The sequence below is a fragment of the Brachyhypopomus gauderio genome, chromosome 4, assembly GCF_052324685.1.
Source record: "Brachyhypopomus gauderio isolate BG-103 chromosome 4, BGAUD_0.2, whole genome shotgun sequence".
NCBI classification, from domain to species: domain Eukaryota; kingdom Metazoa; phylum Chordata; class Actinopteri; order Gymnotiformes; family Hypopomidae; genus Brachyhypopomus; species Brachyhypopomus gauderio.
In genome coordinates, this window is record NC_135214.1 from 35,530,083 (window position 1) to 35,540,082 (window position 10,000).

Consider the following 10,000-nt stretch of genomic DNA (forward strand, 5'->3'; position numbering starts at 1 on the left):
TCTTGTCTCTTACAGAGAATTTTGGAGATGGATGCAGATGCAAATGTCCGCCATGAGTACATTTATATAGATGAGGTGGACTTGAACCCCACTTAGACCAGGAGAAGGAGGAGAAATGTCATTGGTCAAAGGGCCATTGTGAATGTCCCAGGACAACGTGGGGGAAACATTACAATGTGTGCTGCCATTACCAATAATGGCGATGAGGCGATGGAGGAAGCGTGTGGCGACATTGATGCCTCTATTCAAGGATGGATGCGCCACGCAAGGAGGTTCTTCCCTCAGTATTTAGCAAGAGAGGACATACAGTAGCCCATACCCTCACCACAGCCAACACCCCCCAGCCCATACCCTCACCACAGCCAACACCCCCCAGCCCATACCCTCACCACAGCCAACACCCCCCAGCTCATACCCTCACCACAGCCAACACCCCCCAGCCCATACCCTCACCACAGCCAACACCCCCCAACGCATACCCTCACCACAGCCAACACCCCCCAGCCCATACCCTCACCACAGCCAACACCCCCCAGCCCATACCCTCACCACAGCCAACACCCCCCAGCCCATACCCTCACCACAGCCAACACCCCCAGGCCATACCCTCACCACAGCCAACACCCCCCAGCCCATACCCTCACCACAGCCAACACCCCCCCAGCCCATACCCTCACCACAGCCAACACCCCCCAACCCATACCCTCACCACAGCCAACACCCCCCAGCCCATACCCTCACCACAGCCAACACCCCCCAACCCATACCCTCACCACAGCCAACACCCCCCATCCCCTCACCACAACCAACACCCCCCAGCCCATACGCTCACCACAGCCAACACCCCCCAACCCATACCCTCACCACAGCCAACACCCCCCAGCCCATACCCTCACCACAGCCAACACCCCCCAGCCCATACCCTCACCACAGCCAACACCCCCCAACCCATACCCTCACCACAGCCAACACCCCCCCAAACCCTCACCACAGACAACACCCCCCAACCCATACCCTCACCACAGCCAACACCCCCCAGCCCATGCCCTCACCACAGCCAACACCCCCCAGCCCATATCCTCACCACAGCCAACACCCCCCAACCCATACCCTCACCACAGCCAACACCCCCCCAAACCCTCACCACAGCCAACACCCCCAGGCCATACCCTCACCACAGCCAACACCCCCCAGCCCATACCCTCACCACAGCCAACACCCCCCAGCCCATACCCTCACCACAGACAAAACCCCCCAGCCCATACCCTCACCACAGCCAACACCCCCCCAGCCCATACCCTCACCACAGCCAACACCCCCAGGCCATACCCTCACCACAGCCAACACCCCCCAGCCCATACCCTCACCACAGCCAACACCCCCCATACCCTCACCACAGCCAACACCCCCCAGCCCATACGCTCACCACAGCCAACACCCCCCAACCCATACCCTCACCACAGCCAACACCCCCCAGCCCATACCCTCACCACAGCCAACACCCCCCAACCCATACCCTCACCACAGCCAACACCCCCCAGCCCATACCCTCACCACAGCCAACACCCCCCAACCCATACCCTCACCACAGCCAACACCCCCCATACCCTCACCACAGCCAACACCCCCCAGCCCATATGCTCACCACAGCCAACACCCCCCAACCCATACCCTCACCACAGCCAACACCCCCCAGCCCATACGCTCACCACAGCCAACACCCCCCCAGCCCATACCCTCACCACAGCCAACACCCCCAGGCCATACCCTCACCACAGCCAACACCCCCCAGCCCATACCCTCACCACAGCCAACACCCCCCAGCCCATACCCTCACCACAGACAAAACCCCCAGCCCATACCCTCACCACAGCCAACACCCCCCCAGCCCATACCCTCACCACAGCCAACACCCCCAGGCCATACCCTCACCACAGCCAACACCCCCCAGCCCATACCCTCACCACAGCCAACACCCCCCAACGCATCCCCTCACCACAGCCAACACCCCCCAGCCCATACCCTCACCACAGCCAACACCCCCCAACCCATACCCTCACCACAGCCAACACCCCCCATACCCTCACCACAGCCAACACCCCCCAGCCCATATGCTCACCACAGCCAACACCCCCCAACCCATACCCTCACCACAGCCAACACCCCCCAGCCCATACGCTCACCACAGCCAACACCCCCCCAGCCCATACCCTCACCACAGCCAACACCCCCAGGCCATACCCTCACCACAGCCAACACCCCCCAGCCCATACCCTCACCACAGCCAACACCCCCCAGCCCATACCCTCACCACAGCCAACACCCCCCAGCCCATACCCTCACCACAGACAAAACCCCCCAGCCCATACCCTCACCACAGCCAACACCCCCCCAGCCCATACCCTCACCACAGCCAACACCCCCAGGCCATACCCTCACCACAGCCAACACCCCCCAGCCCATACCCTCACCACAGCCAACACCCCCCAGCCCATACCCTCACCACAGCCAACACCCCCCAACCCATACCCTCACCACAGCCAACACCCCCCAGCCCATATCCTCACCACAGCCAACACCCCCCAACCCATACCCTCACCACAGCCAACACCCCCCCAAACCCTCACCACAGCCAACACCCCCCAGCCGATACCCTCACCACAGCCAACACCCCCCAGCCCATACCCTCACCACAGCCAACACCCCCCAGCCCATACCCTCACCACAGACAAAACCCCCCAGCCCATACCCTCACCACAGCCAACACCCCCAGGCCATACCCTCACCACAGCCAACACCCCCCAGCCCATACCCTCACCACAGCCAACACCCCCCAACGCATCTCCTCACCACAGCCAACACCCCCCAGCCCATACCCTCACCACAGCCAACACCCCCCAACCCATACCCTCACCACAGCCAACACCGCCCAGCCCAAACCCTCACCACAGCCAACACCCCCCAGCCCATACCCTCACCACAGCCAACACCCCCCAGCCCATACCCTCACCACAGCCAACACCCCCCAACCCATACCCTCACCACAGCCAACACCCCCCAGCCTATACCCTCACCACAGCTAACACCCCCCAACCCATACCCTCACCACAGCCAACACCCCCCAACCCATACCCTCACCACAGCCAACACCCCCCAGCCCATACCCTCACCACAGCCAACACCCTCCAACCCATACCCTCACCACAGCCAACACCCCCCATACCCTCACCACAGCCAACACCCCCCAGCCCATACGCTCACCACAGCCAACACCCCCCAACCCATACCCTCACCACAGCCAACACCCCCCAGCCCATACCCTCACCACAGCCAACACCCCCCAGCCCATACCCTCACCACAGACAAAACCCCCCAGCCCATACCCTCACCACAGCCAACACCCCCCCAGCCCATACCCTCACCACAGCCAACACCCCCAGGCCATACCCTCACCACAGCCAACACCCCCCAGCCCATACCCTCACCACAGCCAACACCCCCCAACGCATCCCCTCACCACAGCCAACACCCCCCAACCCATACCCTCACCACAGCCAACACCCCCCAGCCTATACCCTCACCACAGCTAACACCCCCCAACCCATACCCTCACCACAGCCAACACCCCCCAACCCATACCCTCACCACAGCCAACACCCCCCATACCCTCACCACAGCCAACACCCCCCATACCCTCACCACAGCCAACACCCCCCAGCCCATACGCTCACCACAGCCAACACCCCCCAACCCATACCCTCACCACAGCCAACACCCCCCAGCCCATACCCTCACCACAGCCAACACCCCCCAGCCCATACCCTCACCACAGACAAAACCCCCCAGCCCATACCCTCACCACAGCCAACACCCCCCCAGCCCATACCCTCACCACAGCCAACACCCCCAGGCCATACCCTCACCACAGCCAACACCCCCCAGCCCATACCCTCACCACAGCCAACACCCCCCAGCCCATACCCTCACCACAGACAAAACCCCCCAGCCCATACCCTCACCACAGCCAACACCCCCCCAGCCCATACCCTCACCACAGCCAACACCCCCAGGCCATACCCTCACCACAGCCAACACCCCCCAGCCCATACCCTCACCACAGCCAACACCCCCCATACCCTCACCACAGCCAACACCCCCCAGCCCATACGCTCACCACAGCCAACACCCCCCAACCCATACCCTCACCACAGCCAACACCCCCCAGCCCATACCCTCACCACAGCCAACACCCCCCAACCCATACCCTCACCACAGCCAACACCCCCCAGCCCATACCCTCACCACAGCCAACACCCCCCAACCCATACCCTCACCACAGCCAACACCCCCCATACCCTCACCACAGCCAACACCCCCCAGCCCATATGCTCACCACAGCCAACACCCCCCAACCCATACCCTCACCACAGCCAACACCCCCCAGCCCATACGCTCACCACAGCCAACACCCCCCCAGCCCATACCCTCACCACAGCCAACACCCCCAGGCCATACCCTCACCACAGCCAACACCCCCCAGCCCATACCCTCACCACAGCCAACACCCCCCAGCCCATACCCTCACCACAGACAAAACCCCCCAGCCCATACCCTCACCACAGCCAACACCCCCCCAGCCCATACCCTCACCACAGCCAACACCCCCAGGCCATACCCTCACCACAGCCAACACCCCCCAGCCCATACCCTCACCACAGCCAACACCCCCCAACGCATCCCCTCACCACAGCCAACACCCCCCAGCCCATACCCTCACCACAGCCAACACCCCCCAACCCATACCCTCACCACAGCCAACACCCCCCATACCCTCACCACAGCCAACACCCCCCAGCCCATATGCTCACCACAGCCAACACCCCCCAACCCATACCCTCACCACAGCCAACACCCCCCAGCCCATACGCTCACCACAGCCAACACCCCCCCAGCCCATACCCTCACCACAGCCAACACCCCCAGGCCATACCCTCACCACAGCCAACACCCCCCAGCCCATACCCTCACCACAGCCAACACCCCCCAGCCCATACCCTCACCACAGACAAAACCCCCCAGCCCATACCCTCACCACAGCCAACACCCCCCCAGCCCATACCCTCACCACAGCCAACACCCCCAGGCCATACCCTCACCACAGCCAACACCCCCCAGCCCATACCCTCACCACAGCCAACACCCCCCAACGCATCCCCTCACCACAGCCAACACCCCCCAGCCCATACCCTCACCACAGCCAACACCCCCCAACCCATACCCTCACCACAGCCAACACCCCCCAGCCCATACCCTCACCACAGCCAACACCCCCCAGCCCATACCCTCACCACAGACAAAACCCCCCAGCCCATACCCTCACCACAGCCAACACCCCCCCAGCCCATACCCTCACCACAGCCAACACCCCCAGGCCATACCCTCACCACAGCCAACACCCCCCAGCCCATACCCTCACCACAGCCAACACCCCCCAACGCATCCCCTCACCACAGCCAACACCCCCCAACCCATACCCTCACCACAGCCAACACCCCCCAGCCTATACCCTCACCACAGCTAACACCCCCCAACCCATACCCTCACCACAGCCAACACCCCCCAACCCATACCCTCACCACAGCCAACACCCCCCATACCCTCACCACAGCCAACACCCCCCATACCCTCACCACAGCCAACACCCCCCAGCCCATACGCTCACCACAGCCAACACCCCCCAACCCATACCCTCACCACAGCCAACACCCCCCAGCCCATACCCTCACCACAGCCAACACCCCCCAGCCCATACCCTCACCACAGACAAAACCCCCCAGCCCATACCCTCACCACAGCCAACACCCCCCCAGCCCATACCCTCACCACAGCCAACACCCCCAGGCCATACCCTCACCACAGCCAACACCCCCCAGCCCATACCCTCACCACAGCCAACACCCCCCAGCCCATACCCTCACCACAGACAAAACCCCCCAGCCCATACCCTCACCACAGCCAACACCCCCCCAGCCCATACCCTCACCACAGCCAACACCCCCAGGCCATACCCTCACCACAGCCAACACCCCCCAGCCCATACCCTCACCACAGCCAACACCCCCCATACCCTCACCACAGCCAACACCCCCCAGCCCATACGCTCACCACAGCCAACACCCCCCAACCCATACCCTCACCACAGCCAACACCCCCCAGCCCATACCCTCACCACAGCCAACACCCCCCAACCCATACCCTCACCACAGCCAACACCCCCCAGCCCATACCCTCACCACAGCCAACACCCCCCAACCCATACCCTCACCACAGCCAACACCCCCCATACCCTCACCACAGCCAACACCCCCCAGCCCATATGCTCACCACAGCCAACACCCCCCAACCCATACCCTCACCACAGCCAACACCCCCCAGCCCATACGCTCACCACAGCCAACACCCCCCCAGCCCATACCCTCACCACAGCCAACACCCCCAGGCCATACCCTCACCACAGCCAACACCCCCCAGCCCATACCCTCACCACAGCCAACACCCCCCAGCCCATACCCTCACCACAGACAAAACCCCCCAGCCCATACCCTCACCACAGCCAACACCCCCCCAGCCCATACCCTCACCACAGCCAACACCCCCAGGCCATACCCTCACCACAGCCAACACCCCCCAGCCCATACCCTCACCACAGCCAACACCCCCCAACGCATCCCCTCACCACAGCCAACACCCCCCAGCCCATACCCTCACCACAGCCAACACCCCCCAACCCATACCCTCACCACAGCCAACACCCCCCATACCCTCACCACAGCCAACACCCCCCAGCCCATATGCTCACCACAGCCAACACCCCCCAACCCATACCCTCACCACAGCCAACACCCCCCAGCCCATACGCTCACCACAGCCAACACCCCCCCAGCCCATACCCTCACCACAGCCAACACCCCCAGGCCATACCCTCACCACAGCCAACACCCCCCAGCCCATACCCTCACCACAGCCAACACCCCCCAGCCCATACCCTCACCACAGACAAAACCCCCCAGCCCATACCCTCACCACAGCCAACACCCCCCCAGCCCATACCCTCACCACAGCCAACACCCCCAGGCCATACCCTCACCACAGCCAACACCCCCCAGCCCATACCCTCACCACAGCCAACACCCCCCAACGCATCCCCTCACCACAGCCAACACCCCCCAGCCCATACCCTCACCACAGCCAACACCCCCCAACCCATACCCTCACCACAGCCAACACCCCCCAGCCCATATGCTCACCACAGCCAACACCCCCCAACCCATACCCTCACCACAGCCAACACCCCCCAGCCCATACGCTCACCACAGCCAACACCCCCCCAGCCCATACCCTCACCACAGCCAACACCCCCAGGCCATACCCTCACCACAGCCAACACCCCCCAGCCCATACCCTCACCACAGCCAACACCCCCCAGCCCATACCCTCACCACAGACAAAACCCCCCAGCCCATACCCTCACCACAGCCAACACCCCCCCAGCCCATACCCTCACCACAGCCAACACCCCCAGGCCATACCCTCACCACAGCCAACACCCCCCAGCCCATACCCTCACCACAGCCAACACCCCCCAACGCATCCCCTCACCACAGCCAACACCCCCCAGCCCATACCCTCACCACAGCCAACACCCCCCAACCCATACCCTCACCACAGCCAACACCGCCCAGCCCAAACCCTCACCACAGCCAACACCCCCCAGCCCATACCCTCACCACAGCCAACACCCCCCAGCCCATACCCTCACCACAGCCAACACCCCCCAACCCATACCCTCACCACAGCCAACACCCCCCAGCCTATACCCTCACCACAGCTAACACCCCCCAGCCCATACCCTCACCACAGCCAACACCCCCAGGCCATACCCTCACCACAGCCAACACCCCCCAGCCCATACCCTCACCACAGCCAACACCCCCCAACGCATCCCCTCACCACAGCCAACACCCCCCAACCCATACCCTCACCACAGCCAACACCCCCCAGCCTATACCCTCACCACAGCTAACACCCCCCAACCCATACCCTCACCACAGCCAACACCCCCCAACCCATACCCTCACCACAGCCAACACCCCCCAGCCCATACCCTCACCACAGCCAACACCCCCCATACCCTCACCACAGCCAACACCCCCCATACCCTCACCACAGCCAACACCCCCCAGCCCATACGCTCACCACAGCCAACACCCCCCAACCCATACCCTCACCACAGCCAACACCCCCCAGCCCATACCCTCACCACAGCCAACACCCCCCAGCCCATACCCTCACCACAGACAAAACCCCCCAGCCCATACCCTCACCACAGCCAACACCCCCCCAGCCCATACCCTCACCACAGCCAACACCCCCAGGCCATACCATCACCACAGCCAACACCCCCCAGCCCATACCCTCACCACAGCCAACACCCCCCAGCCCATACCCTCACCACAGACAAAACCCCCCAGCCCATACCCTCACCACAGCCAACACCCCCCCAGCCCATACCCTCACCACAGCCAACACCCCCAGGCCATACCCTCACCACAGCCAACACCCCCCAGCCCATACCCTCACCACAGCCAACACCCCCCATACCCTCACCACAGCCAACACCCCCCAGCCCATACCCTCACCACAGCCAACACCCCCCAGCCCATACGCTCACCACAGCCAACACCCCCCAACCCATACCCTCACCACAGCCAACACCCCCCAGCCCATACCCTCACCACAGCCAACACCCCCCAACCCATACCCTCACCACAGCCAACACCCCCCAGCCCATACCCTCACCACAGCCAACACCCCCCAACCCATACCCTCACCACAGCCAACACCCCCCATACCCTCACCACAGCCAACACCCCCCAGCCCATATGCTCACCACAGCCAACACCCCCCAACCCATACCCTCACCACAGCCAACACCCCCCAGCCCATACGCTCACCACAGCCAACACCCCCCCAGCCCATACCCTCACCACAGCCAACACCCCCAGGCCATACCCTCACCACAGCCAACACCCCCCAGCCCATACCCTCACCACAGCCAACACCCCCCAACGCATCCCCTCACCACAGCCAACACCCCCCAGCCCATACCCTCACCACAGCCAACACCCCCCAACCCATACCCTCACCACAGCCAACACCCCCCATACCCTCACCACAGCCAACACCCCCCAGCCCATATGCTCACCACAGCCAACACCCCCCAACCCATACCCTCACCACAGCCAACACCCCCCAGCCCATACGCTCACCACAGCCAACACCCCCCCAGCCCATACCCTCACCACAGCCAACACCCCCAGGCCATACCCTCACCACAGCCAACACCCCCCAGCCCATACCCTCACCACAGCCAACACCCCCCAGCCCATACCCTCACCACAGACAAAACCCCCCAGCCCATACCCTCACCACAGCCAACACCCCCCCAGCCCATACCCTCACCACAGCCAACACCCCCAGGCCATACCCTCACCACAGCCAACACCCCCCAGCCCATACCCTCACCACAGCCAACACCCCCCAACGCATCCCCTCACCACAGCCAACACCCCCCAGCCCATACCCTCACCACAGCCAACACCCCCCAACCCATACCCTCACCACAGCCAACACCGCCCAGCCCAAACCCTCACCACAGCCAACACCCCCCAGCCCATACCCTCACCACAGCCAACACCCCCCAGCCCATACCCTCACCACAGCCAACACCCCCCAACCCATACCCTCACCACAGCCAACACCCCCCAGCCTATACCCTCACCACAGCTAACACCCCCCAACCCATACCCTCACCACAGCCAACACCCCCCAACCCATACCCTCACCACAGCCAACACCCCCCAGCCCATACCCTCACCACAGCCAACACCCCCCAGCCCATACCCTCACCACAGCCAACACCCCCCAACCCATACCCTCA

General features: G+C 63.6%; 1 protein-coding gene across 1 annotated transcript in view; it reads left to right on the forward strand.

The window, feature by feature from the left end:
• The window catches only part of colgalt2b (collagen beta(1-O)galactosyltransferase 2b), a 40,037-nt gene that overhangs the window by 20,980 nt on the left and 9,057 nt on the right, over window positions 1–10,000 (forward strand). The gene's annotated exons all lie outside the window — the stretch shown is intronic.